This window comes from Perca fluviatilis, chromosome 2 (genome assembly GCF_010015445.1).
Source record: "Perca fluviatilis chromosome 2, GENO_Pfluv_1.0, whole genome shotgun sequence".
In the NCBI taxonomy this organism is placed as follows: Eukaryota; Metazoa; Chordata; class Actinopteri; order Perciformes; family Percidae; genus Perca; species Perca fluviatilis.
This window is the reverse complement of record NC_053113.1, coordinates 25,800,033-25,814,158: the sequence shown is the minus strand read 5'-3', so window position 1 is coordinate 25,814,158 and position 14,126 is coordinate 25,800,033. Positions and strand designations below refer to the sequence as shown.

General features: G+C 40.3%; 1 protein-coding gene across 3 annotated transcripts in view; it reads left to right on the top strand.

Moving 5' to 3' along the window:
* The window catches only part of LOC120546637 (SPHK1 interactor, AKAP domain containing), a 133,250-nt gene that overhangs the window by 75,394 nt on the left and 43,730 nt on the right, over positions 1–14,126 (top strand). The window lies entirely within an intron of this gene.

The following is a 14,126-nucleotide window of genomic DNA, read 5'->3' as shown; positions in this document are numbered from 1 at the left end:
GGACAAGTGTATTATGGCTGCAATAACTGTAACAAAAATCCATCTTCAAGAAAATCTGCCTATACTAACACATCATGAATGCTGATATTTATAATACAAGATTTATTCTTTTAGGTGGCTGGCCCTGAACATTTACAGTGTACCGCCACAATAGCGGCTTAGGCTGCAGGCACAGCGGTGCTTTAGGCTAAATTCTAACGTTGACATGCTAACATGCTCACAATGATGATGCGAATATGCTGATATTTAGTGGATTGATGATATTTCTGCTAGATGTTCACCATGTTCATAATCTTAGTTTAGCCTGCTAGCATGCTAACATTTGCTTATTAACAAAACACAAAGCACTGCTGAAGCTGATGGGTTTGTCAGTATTGGACAAATGAAAATGTTGCCCTGATGATAGATGAAAAACTAATGGATCAGCAACATTATAACAATTCATCCTAAGGGCAACATGAACGTATGTACCAAATCCAAGGCAATCCATCCAACAGTGGTTGTTGAGATAGTTTGGATCAAAGTGGTGGACAGACTGACATTACCATCTATAGAACTATACTAGCATGGCTAAAAACACACAATACATTCAGATCTAGTAACAACACATTTCAGACGTAGACAATGGCAGTGCATTTAATCTCACTGTTTATGACTGACGTCTGACACATCCCCCAGCCGCCACTGCCCTAGTCTTAAAACATTTTAACCATTATGTTGCATTTGCTGACTAATCACACACTGACCCTCACCTACCATGAACCCATCTTTTATAGAGGAACTGCCTATTAGAAAACATGAGCTGCATCTGATGTAATACCACCAGCTTGACTGGAGTCGGCCCTCTTTTTGTATATGCAGCTTGAAATCCTGGGTCAAGCGCTTGGCACACAATCTTTTAGCATATTCATATCAATCTACAGTCAAAGCTTCAAAGCTAAACAGAAAGATCGTTGTACTCAGCAGTGATGCCATATGGCACGACACTCCAGCTTGTTCTTCTCGGAGCTGTCAGCCACCAGTGTTGAGGGCAGTGTTCTCGCCTTGTCGGAAACACCAAACAGTCTCAAATCAAGAACTCTTCATGCAAGGATGGTAGGCAGGGTTGTAGTTGCTGCTTGTTGTGCAGGTGTCTGGTGCTGTAAACATGTAATCAGTACTCAGGGGGTTATGTCTGAAGTAGACTAATCAGATGGAAAATGGGGCTTCTAACAGCAGGTGTAAATCAGCAATGATTATCTCACTGTCTCTTTCTCCTCTCTTTCTCAGCCTCTCTCTGTTCCTCTATTGGCATGAATGAGCGCAACATTAATGAACTATGCTAATGGGCTTGTGTCTTCCGACCATGCTGCCCTTGCTGGGCTCCAGGCTTTATCTGGCTTCTTTGCTCTCCGCTTCTTATGTCCTTCCTGCATCACCGTTTCTGTCTCGCTTTCTTTCATGTCATCTACCTGTCTGATTTATGAAACGGGTAGATCTAATATATGCATGAAGGTTTAGGTTCTTAGATATTTAGCAGTATAGTTTTACAGTATAGCTGGGTTAGAGTGTGAAACAAAAAGATCAGAGCAAGATGGCACGACTTATTTCTCCTTTCTTTTAGCTTTTGGTTTTACAGACTATTTTTGCACTCACCTCTACTGTAAAATGTTTTCTTCTGTCAATGAGAAAAAAACATTGATTTTCAGCTGGGGGACACAAAGAATGACTTTGACTTTCCAAGCTAATGGTGGGTGCTGAGAAAGGCTCTGTTTGCCACCAGGTTCATGGAAACTGGAGCAGCAGGTCAGATGCACTGAGTATGATTTGTGTGTCCGTAGAAAAACTGTGATTCTGTGTCTTGCAGGGCAAAAATCGAGAATTTGCAACCTTTCCACAGGAGAGGATGAAGGGAGTAATGTTAAGATTGTATTAAATTTACTATCACCAGGGGTCTTGCCAGTACAGTGAAGTGGCTGTTGCAAGTGCCCTTCTTTGCAATTGTAACTGTAACAAACTGGCAATTCGGGGACCTGTTTGAATGAAACAATGCTGCCAGGGTGAGACATCAGCATCTGTTCCAATACAGTCTCACTGACTGGCAAAGAAAGTTGTCGAAACAGCTCTATGCTTTATTTAAAAAATGGTAACACACACACACACACACATATAAATATATCAGTGCTGTCAGTCAAACGCGTTATTAACGGCGTTAACGCAAACCCATTTTAACGGTGTCAATTTTTTTATTGCAAGATTAACGTTCTTTTTGGCCTAGCAAACTTTGTCGTTTTTTTCACATACAGTTGCAACAACTAGTAACGTTAGAACAACTACAACACCACACCGGATCTAGCTAGACCGGAAACAAAACAACAGGCACGCCGGGCACACTTGTTTGGGCTTGCGAGCCGGCAAAAGAGTAGTAGGCTAACGTTACGTTTTGAGTGGATGGCGAGCGCGAGACGCCGAAATGGATCCCAATAAGATTCTGAATGGAAAGTTTACTTTTAAAATGTCGTTGTGAACTGAGCTATCATCGCAGCACGTCCAGTCTGAAATACCACTTGATGGCCAAGCACACAGCTGATGCAAATTCTCCGCCTCCTCGTCAAAGCCAGGTGACAGTGGATGACTTAAGACAGAAGCGCATGGATACCACAACTAAGAACAAACTTACTGCAGCCATAGCTAAATGGGTCCAAGCGAGAATGTTAGTGTGAAACAAATGTTTTCAATAAAAAAACATTTGCACAAAGCGAGCCGATCCACTTTTCCATGTTGATAAGGGCATTAAAATGAGAACAAATAATGGGACAAAAATAAATCAAGGGACATATGGTATAATAGAAAAAATGTGTGATTAATTGCGAGTTAACTATGACATTAATGCGATTAATCGTGATTAAATATTTTAATCGTTTGACAGCACTAATATATACATTTTATATATATATATATATATATATATATATATATATACACAGTGTATGTATGTATATATATATATATATATATATATATAGAACTGCTGGGTAATGGAAAACACACCACTAACTGTGCAGCGCTTGTGATTTTCCCCACGAATGTCGCCAAAGACACCTAGTAATACTGCAAATGCAAGGGCTTTCATCAGTGGGCCATATGATCAATCACCATTGTGTTACCTCATTCAGCAATAGATAGTGACTTAACAGACATTTATTTAAATGAGAAAATCACTTTTTACATCACTTATTGTAAATTAAACCTCCTTTTTTTTTAGATATCTAACTGTAACTTACTTTTAATCCTCCATTTTCTTTCTCTCCAGTCTCTCTTTTGTTTCTCCCTCAATATGTACAGTATATATATAAATATATATACATACTTGTCACTTGTTAACTTGTTAACATCATTGGGCAAGGTGCTTCATTAGCCAATCAAATACATGCAAGCTCACATTCCTGAATAAACCGCTGTGCAGTGTTTTGGCATTTAGCTTTCAGATTCAGCGATCTGTTACTCAAATTGGATTTACTGGATTGTATTTTTTTTAATTTACTGTCATGTCTCACCGATACCTGACGCAACATGCACCCACCAACACAGTCCCTCGCATAACATGCTAACAATGACCAAACTAAAATGGTAATGTTTATCAAGTGTAATGTTTACCATGATCACCAACTTAGTTTAATATGTTAGTATTTTGTTAATTAGTTTTTTCTAATTAGCACTAAACACAAAGCACAGCTGAGGCTGATGTTGGTTTGGTTTGGTTGGATATTTGGTCATGAACCAATATTGGACAAATTAAAAATTTGACCTGATGATGCCGTAGATGAAACCTTCTTGTTGAGATATTTTACAAATGTCACAAACACAAGTCTCTAACAACATGATCATGGTGGTGCCAGAGAAAAAGCAAGAGGATCACCAAAGTCATTGGGATACATCCTCTGGGGAACATGAAAATCTGTATGAATAGTGATCTGTAGTACACATATAGTGTCAGATATCGCAAGACCCATATGACATCAGCATATGAAGGACTGTCTGCTAAGCAGCAGCGCAGTCTGGGCTTGCCACATGAAAAAGCAGGAATAATGAGAAGCAGGACTGAGGATCATTAGAGGGTCTTTTTTCGCACTGGTGGCTGAAAATGTGTCTGTGTGTGTGTGTGTGTGTGTGTGTGTGTGTGTGTGTGTGTGTGTGTGTGTGTGTGTGTGTGTGTGTGTGTGTTCGGGGATCAGCAGGGGACAAGACCATTTTTATTGTTCTGTTGGGAAGTATTGTGGTGTTCATAGTGTAGTAAGTTCATTAAGTGATTGCTGTTCTGAAACACTAAAGTTTTGTTCATCCTCTGCTCTTTCTCTCTCTTTCAGCTACCTTTCTCTTGTTCCATATCCCTGCTCTTACTCACGTGTCGCTCTTTCACTTCACTGTCTCTCTCTGTGATTTTGACTGTTGCTAAACCTGTCTGGTCTGCCATTGATTGGAAGTGTTGATGTCTTTGTGGTAATCTGCTGGTGATACAATAGGACTTTTAACTAGGAGTGCGTGGAGGAACAAATGCTTGTATGCACAAATACTGGCATACTGCCGATATTGTATAGAAACGCATGCATAAGCAACACAAAGCGGATATGAAAATATATAGAGAGACGCACACACAATGACACACTGACCAGAATGCCTCAGCAGATGCTGTGTGGTTGTAGGGATCAGATGGCCACTGTTGAATCTGTACTGAAGGAGACAACGTTGTGGTTGTAGACTGTAGGACGCCTGATTAAAACTGGCTTGAGCCATCTGTCCCAGCATCTCTCTGCGCACAGACTGGCTCTGAGACCATTCTGCACACGATTATGAAGACACTTTTTACAAGTTTAGATCACTCTGAAAAATGCAGTGTCAACATTGTTTCAAGGTTTTAGTTTGATCAAACAAACAAAGCAGCTTTGCTGCAGCTGAAAAGTTAGATGAGGGGATTAATACCACTCTCAGGTCTGAATGAAACATACATAGATATGAAGAAGACTGTCCTCCCCTGAAAACGTTCTCATAAGTCGTTTGTTCAAGCAGCAATTACGAATCACATATACGTGCCCTCTAGTGGCCGTAGTAATTCTGACGGGAGCAAAGCAGGAAGTAAGGTGATGAAGTATAAGAGCGCCAAATTAACTTTAAGTAACAAACGGAACTACTATACTTACCCGGACGTGAAGTAATGTAACTGATACTGATTTTAACCTAAACCGCTTTTTCTAAACTTAATTTCCCAACGTTAAAGATGTGTTTAAAACTACGACCGTTGCGTTCTCTGGTTTAGGTATGACAATGAAAAATGCTCCTGTGGGTTGTATTTCCTGCCACCGCTAGGGGTGCTAATTTATGATTCTTAGGATAGGATAATAAATAATAAATAATAAATAATAAATAAATAATTATACTGTTTATTGATCCCCAGTGGGGAAATTACAATTTACACTCTTGTTAGAAATCACTACACACAGGCCTGAAATACACACAGACATGCTCAGGACCTATTCATGCACAAATGGAGAGATGTCAGAGTGAGTGGGCTGTCAGTGTTGGACCAGCGCCGTGAGCGGTTGGGGGGGTCTTGCTCAAGACCACCTGGCAGTGCCCAGGAGGTGAACTGGCAGGAGGTGAACTGGCATCTCTCCAGCTACCAATCCACACTCAACTAAACAGTGGTTGTATGGTTTATGTTTGTTGGTATGTATCTACAGCGAGGTGGCGGTTATCCTATCTCAGCATAAAGACTGGAAGCAGAAGTGAACCGCTAGCGTGGCCACACATAATCCACCCTACAATCTATCTAAAATTATAAACTAATAATGTTATATTACACTACACAAATTTAAAACCATGAAGTGTAACATTACTAATAATTAATAATGTCAATATTAACAGTAAAATAACTATTAACTAAAGTGTAACATTACTAATAATCATTAATCGTCTCATTCTTTGTTAACAGTAAAATAACTATGATGTCAGAATCAGAATAATGGTCCTCGCAATAGTTAGACTACAGCTCAGATAGTCCCAGATCAGTGTTAGCTTACTGCCAACTCCCCCAGACGTCTCATTCATGACCTTTCAAATGATTGCTGATTAGGAGCACTCAATCGCCTCTAGCGACGAGAAAAGGGAAGCAGGGAGAGCAGAGGAGAGGAGGAGGAGGGCCATCCTATCTAAACAACAGTGTGTACAGTGAGTATTTTCATTCAGTGTTGGCAGTCTTTCCACTGGGCTGAACACACACTCTGCTGATAGAAAAGGATCAGTCATTCTCAGTTAAGTTGTTTTTTCAGCAAACACTCACTGTTTCACTGTCAGGGGTCTCACTGATATGATAGAAAATGACCATCTGAAATAGTTTCAGTAGATCACTGTTGGGCTTCAGGATGGATGAGGCTAAGAGATTAGGGATGATTTATAACTTGCTATAGTATAAGTATACATGCGTAATTCTGGATAGGTTTATATATATATATATATGTGTAAATGTGATATATTGTGTATATACATTTAGTCTCAAGCTGTTTTGTCTTTTAAAGCATCTAATCAGGGACAAATGTAGAGTATACCCATCATCTCTGTGAATAAGTATGTACACCTAAGAAAAATTATATTTATATACTACTAAATGATTTTGACCAATATGTGTTGGAGAAAACATAATTGCTGTGGCGATTATGGTCAATGGCAATGTGAGGAGTTTGGTTAATGTGAAAAAGTAAACATGTCGTGTCTGATATCCTCTAACATAACCATAAAAACATGGCTGTGTTGACCACGAGCAGATTTCGTGAGGAAAACAAACGAAATGCATTGCTACTGAATGTTTTGCTGATAAGTTAAGTGTGACTGCGACTTCACAGACATGTTCAGACTAATCCAGTATCTCTAAACAAAAGTCACTAACAACATGATCATGGGGTGCCACAGCTATAAATACAGGCCCTGTGACAACAGCACAACATTATCCATAATCCCTAGTAGGGCTGGGCGATATGACGATATATATCATCAAAATGATATAAAATTGTATATATTTTTCTACAGTATAACGTTTCTATCGCAATGTCAAAAAAAACGCGGGCAAACTGCGTTACGGCAATATTTAGTTCTTAATAAAATGAGAAACTCAGTACTCACCAAGAATATACAAAAATAGGCTTTTCCTATGTGGTTATTTCATATAACCTATTTATGAAATTACTAACCCCTAACTCACTGTGTGTCCTGGGGTCCTGTCAAGCTTTGGACCACCTGAATAATTCAGGGTTTCACTCTCATCCAACATAGGTGGTCCTCTGCCTGCGTCATCTATTTGTCATTTACTGTTTTTATAAATTGCACTTGTGTGGTGCTTATTCATGGCCATGAAGATCACTGGGGGCAAAATGTTCTATGAAATATTTGTGTGCGCGCGCGCAAGTGTGTGTGTGTGTGTGTGTGTGTGTGTGTGTGTGTGTGTGTGTGTGTGTCGTGCGTGCGTGCGTGTTATATTTCCACTGTATCTATGTTTTTAAGGATACAATTCTGGGTAAAAGGCAAATAAATAAGGACAAACTAATTGACTATTGACATTCAAAATCATCCCAGGTCTGTGTTTTTCATCCCTGTAATTGCCAGACTTAACACATCATGGGTAATATTTGTGTTGGAGCATAAAACACCTCATCGCTCATCATGAATCTTGTTGGATGACTACCCCCCTTTCCCAAGTTATGACCTTACAAACTACAGCAGGAAGACTGTTATCAAAATAATAATAAAAAGGTCTCCAAGGTTTACCCTGGTCCCACTTCTGTGGAAGGGATGAAGAATATTGTATACCCAGTAAGTGTTTACTGAAACATGAAGGCACATTACCAGGCTGTATCAGATGGGGAAAGAAAAAAAAAATGAGCAAAAACAAATGGAGCTGAGGAAATAGGGTGGATGTGTGATGAAGCAGTGAGGAGAGAGACTGAAAGAGAGAATGAGTCAGCAGCGATAGCTTTCGCTTTCACTCTCTCTAAAGACAGATGTTTGCCTAAGATGAATATTCCCACTCAGAGTTTATTCATCTGCATTATCCCCACCTTCACCAGGTGATTTCATGCCTCCTGAGCAGCCAGAAAGGCCCTTTTTACTGCAGCTGCGATGTCCGGCCTGTCACAGATTTTGATAAATGATACTGATAAGCCAGGCTTGTGGGACGGAGTGTAAGGCATGGCTAAATTTAGCCCACCAAAGAGCGAGCATTCATCACACTGTTTACTTTCCTCCCTCCTCCCCGCACGCCATTCATAGCTTTTCAATTTTTTCATGAACTTTTAAACTGTGGAAATCTTTACCATTAACGCCTCTTCCAGACCAGTCATAATTCACTCATAGCCAATTGTTGTTTTATTCTAAAGGCAGCAGCCATTATAGCTGTTCCCATTCAATGTGGTCTTAAGTGATCACAGATTTGACAGGTGGCAAATAAATTATGAATCAAGTTTCCACTGATCTCTGAAGGTGGAGTCCTGTGTCCTTTTTCTTAGTCCACAAGTAATTGAGTAGGTTTCAGTGTCCATCATGTTGATCTGCCGGAGGTCATTTCCTAGCCAGAAAATGGTTGATCAAATTTCAGTGTGTTTAGGTGTAGAAAAGTAAGACAGAGAGATCACAGTATTGTCCTTTGAGGCTGGACCATATAATCCTCAGACATGATTACTTTGCGTCTTGTAAATCCAGATCCAGTTCTTGCTCTCACCTTTACCTCGACCCGACTTCACCCACAAATCCTTTTGTCTTGTGCCATCAGATGCTTCATTTAATTCCCTTCCAATTACCTCTTCTAACAAAGAAGTTGTTGTCACTTGTCTCTTTCCAGCAGGGTGTGTGGAACTTGTACAAATGGACAAGTGACAGGTGATTCAGGTCTTGGATTTTTGCCATTAGTCCTTTTTTCACATTTTCAAGTTGGAAAGACTTTTCTGGGACTTTCAAGTTGGCAGCTAAACAACATTACATCCTGGTGCTGTTTTTACACTTCCAGTCTAGAAAAATTTAACTGCAAATGTCAATTTGCCAGTGCCAAGGACATCGGCATCAGTTAAAGGCACATTTTATTTTTTGTATTTGGCTGACTTTACACAGAGACACAAGCTCACTCACTCACTATTCCCTATTCCCTATATAGTGTTTATTAAATAGTGAACTATATAGGGAACGGCCAAACGAGATTTCGGACACTCACTGAAAACACATTGTTGCGTGACTTGCGTCAGGAGATGCACTCGTTGTTTGTGTGACGGAGGAGGGCGCGTCCAGCATCATGTAAACAAACCGAAACAAAAATACTTCTAATACGTCCCTGAAACAAACTGAGACCTCAGGAGGAAAGTTAAATGTTGTATATATGTTCCATGTTAAATTTCCACTGTTTAGAAACAAAAGTCCATTTTTCCTTTTCAGTTTTTCACGGTAACTTCTGCTTCTTCTTCTTGTCCGGGAAAACACGCAGTGAATTGTAGTATACGGGAGTAAAATGTAAGGTACATCGTATGTACACTCAAATTAGCAGTGCATTATGGGTATTTTATAGTGGACTATATAGTGAATAAAATTAACCGTGGAGAATCCGAACACCACTATAAAATGGCGCACTATTTCCATGATATGGAACTGTTTCGAATACAGCTACAGTGAGAGGTTGGGAGAGGAAAAAAAGAAAAATATTTTCCAGCCATAAAAACCACCTGGATTTTTCTTAATGCTGATCTGCTCCATGTCTGTAGACAACGTGAAGACATAAGCAAGACTAAGTCCACAGCCATGCTAGCAGCTTTGTGAGGCTGTACTTAAACCCAGCCCTTTGAGTTTAATGCTGAAGTCAGCGTATTAACATGCTCACAATGATGATGTTAATATGCTGATGTCTCCCATGTTAGTTTAGCATGTTAGCATGCTAACATTTGCTAATTAGTACCAAACACAAAGCGTGAATGTCATCGGAGTCATTATTGCTTACAAAAACTAAATATTCTGTACCGAAGAACACTCAAACAATTTTTTTCATCTTAAGAAATGTATTTTTTACTTTTAGCTCACATAGATCCAATACTCCACGTTAATAATCTCCATCACTGCCACTTGTTTAGTGCCTGACATTTTACAGTCCCTTAATTGGACAAACACTGCCTTCTTTTTACCATGCTTATTAAACACTACCAAAGACGGCATATTTAACCTTTTAAAGAGAGCTTTTTGTCTCTCCATAATCCTCAGTGCTGTTATGGTGCATAGTGCTCAATAATTATGGCATGGCCTTGACCTTCACTGACTCCATTGCCAGTAAGAAGCACTAATTGAATTGTGGAGTCAAAGCACCTGGAAGTCCATTTGTTCTTCATGTTAATTGTGAATGTTAATTAAGTTCTCTCTAGATGTTGGCAGTGTTTCCTCTTTCTGTTTGTGTCCATACAGCCAACGGCTGCTGACGCAAGTGCCTTACAGCAAAATCAGACCAATAATAGTCTCGCATTGCCAGACCTATCTCCACAGCGCAGAGGTGGATGGTGTGGCTAGTCCACACAACATTCCGGTATAGCAGAAAAACTCTGCTCTGGTTTATTGGCATTTCTTTAAACCAATCACATCATCTTGGGTGGCGCTAAGCGCCAGACACAGGTATGGTGCCTCTGTAAAAGCCTCGGGAAGGAACTTGTTTTGGTAGATAATGTGAACGTAGGGAGGCAAGCTCTGGAATTATAATGGCGAGTGGTCGAGTGTGTGATGAGAATTTTACTCAAAAAAAAAGAAGATAAATATAATTTGATTTTGGGTTCTAGCTCGGAGGATGTTTCCCGATCGACCCAAGTTTAGAATGCTAGCACAAAGAAAGACATCTGGTCGAAAGGGACATCCGCTGGCACCGGAACAATCCCATAAATTAAATGTTGTCCATATAGACTAGATCACTAATGACCAAACAGGTTTACACCCTCTGTGACTTATTAAAGATAAACCATTTTTGACTCGGAGACATGTTCAATTCCATGTCCATTTTTTAAGGCTGCATTTTGTGGCACTGTTTGAGGTATTTGGGTGGACAAAATAATAAATGACTTGTTTTATAAAAGTCAACGATAGAGCTAATGATTGTTAAATGAGGAAGTTATCACATATAAGTTCACAATTTAAAAGATAAATAAATGTGGAAGGAACATTTTACTGCAGGGATTAAGTAGTTAGAATCAAGAAAGAACGTCTGTCTTATTACCTTCCAATCAAATGACGAACGATAATATTTATGGCCAAAGTTGGCCTAATATGTCCTCGAATTCATGCCTAATGTGTATTAATTGTCTGTGTGTGCTCATCATTGCCTGAATCTGTTTCTACCCACAAGATTAAAGAGTCTAAACAAAAAGTCAGGAGGCCATTTCTCCACCATGCGGAGAAGATTAAGGTGGACAGACGCTAATCAACTGCCAAGGCAGAGCAAAGTGATGGATAGAGAGAATGAAAAAGAGATTTATTTTACATCCAGAGTAGGAGAAGGGAGGAAGAGTGGGACCGGGGCAAAGATAGGGAAAGGGAGAGAGATCCAGATAGAGAGGGAGAGATTATACCGAGTCTTCAGGAAATCAATTCAACCTGCTGTTCGGGTTTTCAATGAGCTTTGCAGCTTAGTGATCTGACAGTGAAGTCTTGACTCAGACTACAGCAATGTTGCAGTCAAGTACTCAATATAAAAACAAAAGGAGACATTGTGTCATCTTTTCCAGCTTCTGGACATCACTTTGTGTTTAGATATCGTCTCCACGAAGGCTAAGTCAAGGTCACCTGAAGGAGCTTTTCTCATGTAGGCCTACATACATTGTTTATGCATGTACTGATGTTCTCATAACCATTAAATACAACTTATTACATTATTACCCAGCAGGCTTGTCATTGACTTGGCTCGAACAAGGCCACTGGCTGTGTCTGGTCCAAACCCGCAGGCACCCTCCCAGCAGCAGACTGGAACCACAATCTGTCACCGCCACCAACTCCTCCTGTAGTACAGTGCAGCTCTGTGCCGCTATCACCACCTCTCCTGCCCTCCTCCATCTCTCACTATTAATCCCTCCTACAACCTTCACTGCACCAGCTCCACCATCCTGCCCTCAAAGCCTCCATCCATCCTGATCATCTAATCTCCTGAATACTATGTGCTGTACTACACGCTTCATCCATCATCTACCTTTTCAGCAGCGAGCTCAAGTTTTACATTACAATTGTGACAATTATCACATAATGAAGAAACTACAAGCAGCTAATATCAGTAGTGCAAAAGAGGAAAGAAAAGAGTTAGAAACAGGATTTTTAGAAGGAGATATCCTAACGTGACATATTTAAAAAGATTAGTTTTTAGTCAGCAACCCTCCCCCTCTGCTTTATTGCATCAAAATACAATAATAAAATGTCACAGCAAATGGAAAACGATAATATTGTGTCTAGATAGGCATTCATAACACATTAAACCAAGTCTTAAGATTTATGGTTATAATGTCAGGTCTTAACTGGTTATGGAGAGATAGGGGGCTACCAGGTATGGTTGAAGCAAGGGTAACCACCAATTTTAAAGTCAAAGTCTGTTTACAGTTCTTGGGTTATAAGAAAAAATAAAAAAGCCTTAAAAAACCTTTTGTGGCTCCAGAGCATAGACTGTAATAATAGTGGATGTAGCATCCGTGATGTCACCCATTGGTTTGTGGACTGCTGTTTAGAAGCTTGAAGTTTGGCGATATGGGTATACGGGTTTCGCTGTCTTGGTTTTTGCAACTGGATGTGATAATTTTTGACGAGAGGGTGGAGCTGGGGAGAATGATGCTGCCTAGCCAGTGTTTTTTATGTTCTCAATAGCGCTGTGCTAAGCTAAATGCTTAATGGGGAAAGATGCCAATTTTCAAATCTTCTGAAGCTAGTCATCCAGTGGAGATTTACCCGCGGGTAAACGCGGAGCTCCTGGTACTGCCGCCATTCATCTGTATGTAGGCCTACGGCAGTACAGAAAATCAGCAAACTTTTCCTAAAGTCACCAGCTAGCTCTAGCTAGCTAGCTTGGTTGGCAAGGTGCTACCGAACACTGAACAAGAGATTTTTAGGCAACCAAATGGTCAAATTAACTTTGATGAAGTGAAAGTCTAAGGTCAAAGTTTAAGACGAATACATGGACACCATTCAAAAACAAGTTCACGGCTATTTTAATGTACGCAGTGCCATGGATACGCATTGCTAGTCATCTGTCATGATTGACAGGTCGCCGTGTATCCACGCCCCCAAAGCATCCCCTGCTTTATCGTCAATATTAAAATAAGTAGGACCATAATTTACAAAATGAACATCATGATTTACTGAAGAAGACTAAAAAGTAGCAATTGAGGCCATAAACTCATTATGAAAATATTAATTGAGGTAATAAATCAAGTGAGAAGTAGGGTCATTTTCCATAGAAATTGACTTTCTTTGGAGCCAGTGGCGTCGCACCCCTGCTGGAAATTTAATTTAGATAGAATGCAGGTTTAAGGCACTTCCACATTGGCTTCACTTTTCAGGCCCGGAAGCTTCGTCCATTATTGTTACAGTCTATGCACCAGAGTGAGCTGCGCGACGTTTGATAATTCCCCTCAAGCAGTGTTCGAACTATACCGTGGCCTTCGGGGGAGCCCACTTTTTTTCTACGTGAGGGGGGGGGTGCGCTTGCAACTTACAATGACTTACAAAGATACATAACAGCTACAAGTGTATGCACTATACAGGATTTACCCTATCATACTTTATCGACAGGAATAGATAGGGCAAACAGCCACCCACAAATATATAAACAATAAGAAGAATACCAGAATTCCTCCGTTCAATTAGACCATAGCGGGCCTTCCGAAGCTTCCATCCTTAACAAACAGCCATGTATATGGGCTCTTCCAGGCTCTCCACTGCTGGCTGTTCCAATTTAACGGGGAGAGGAGCCGAGAGGGGTTAGGATCATCTTCAGCCCCAGAGGACATTATTTCTTCAGCTTCTTCTTGCGTTGTCACCCCGGTTGGGAGGTGTGCTAACAGGGCTTGCAGCAGGTGAATTAGTCGTGCTAATGCGCGATCGCGCAGCCA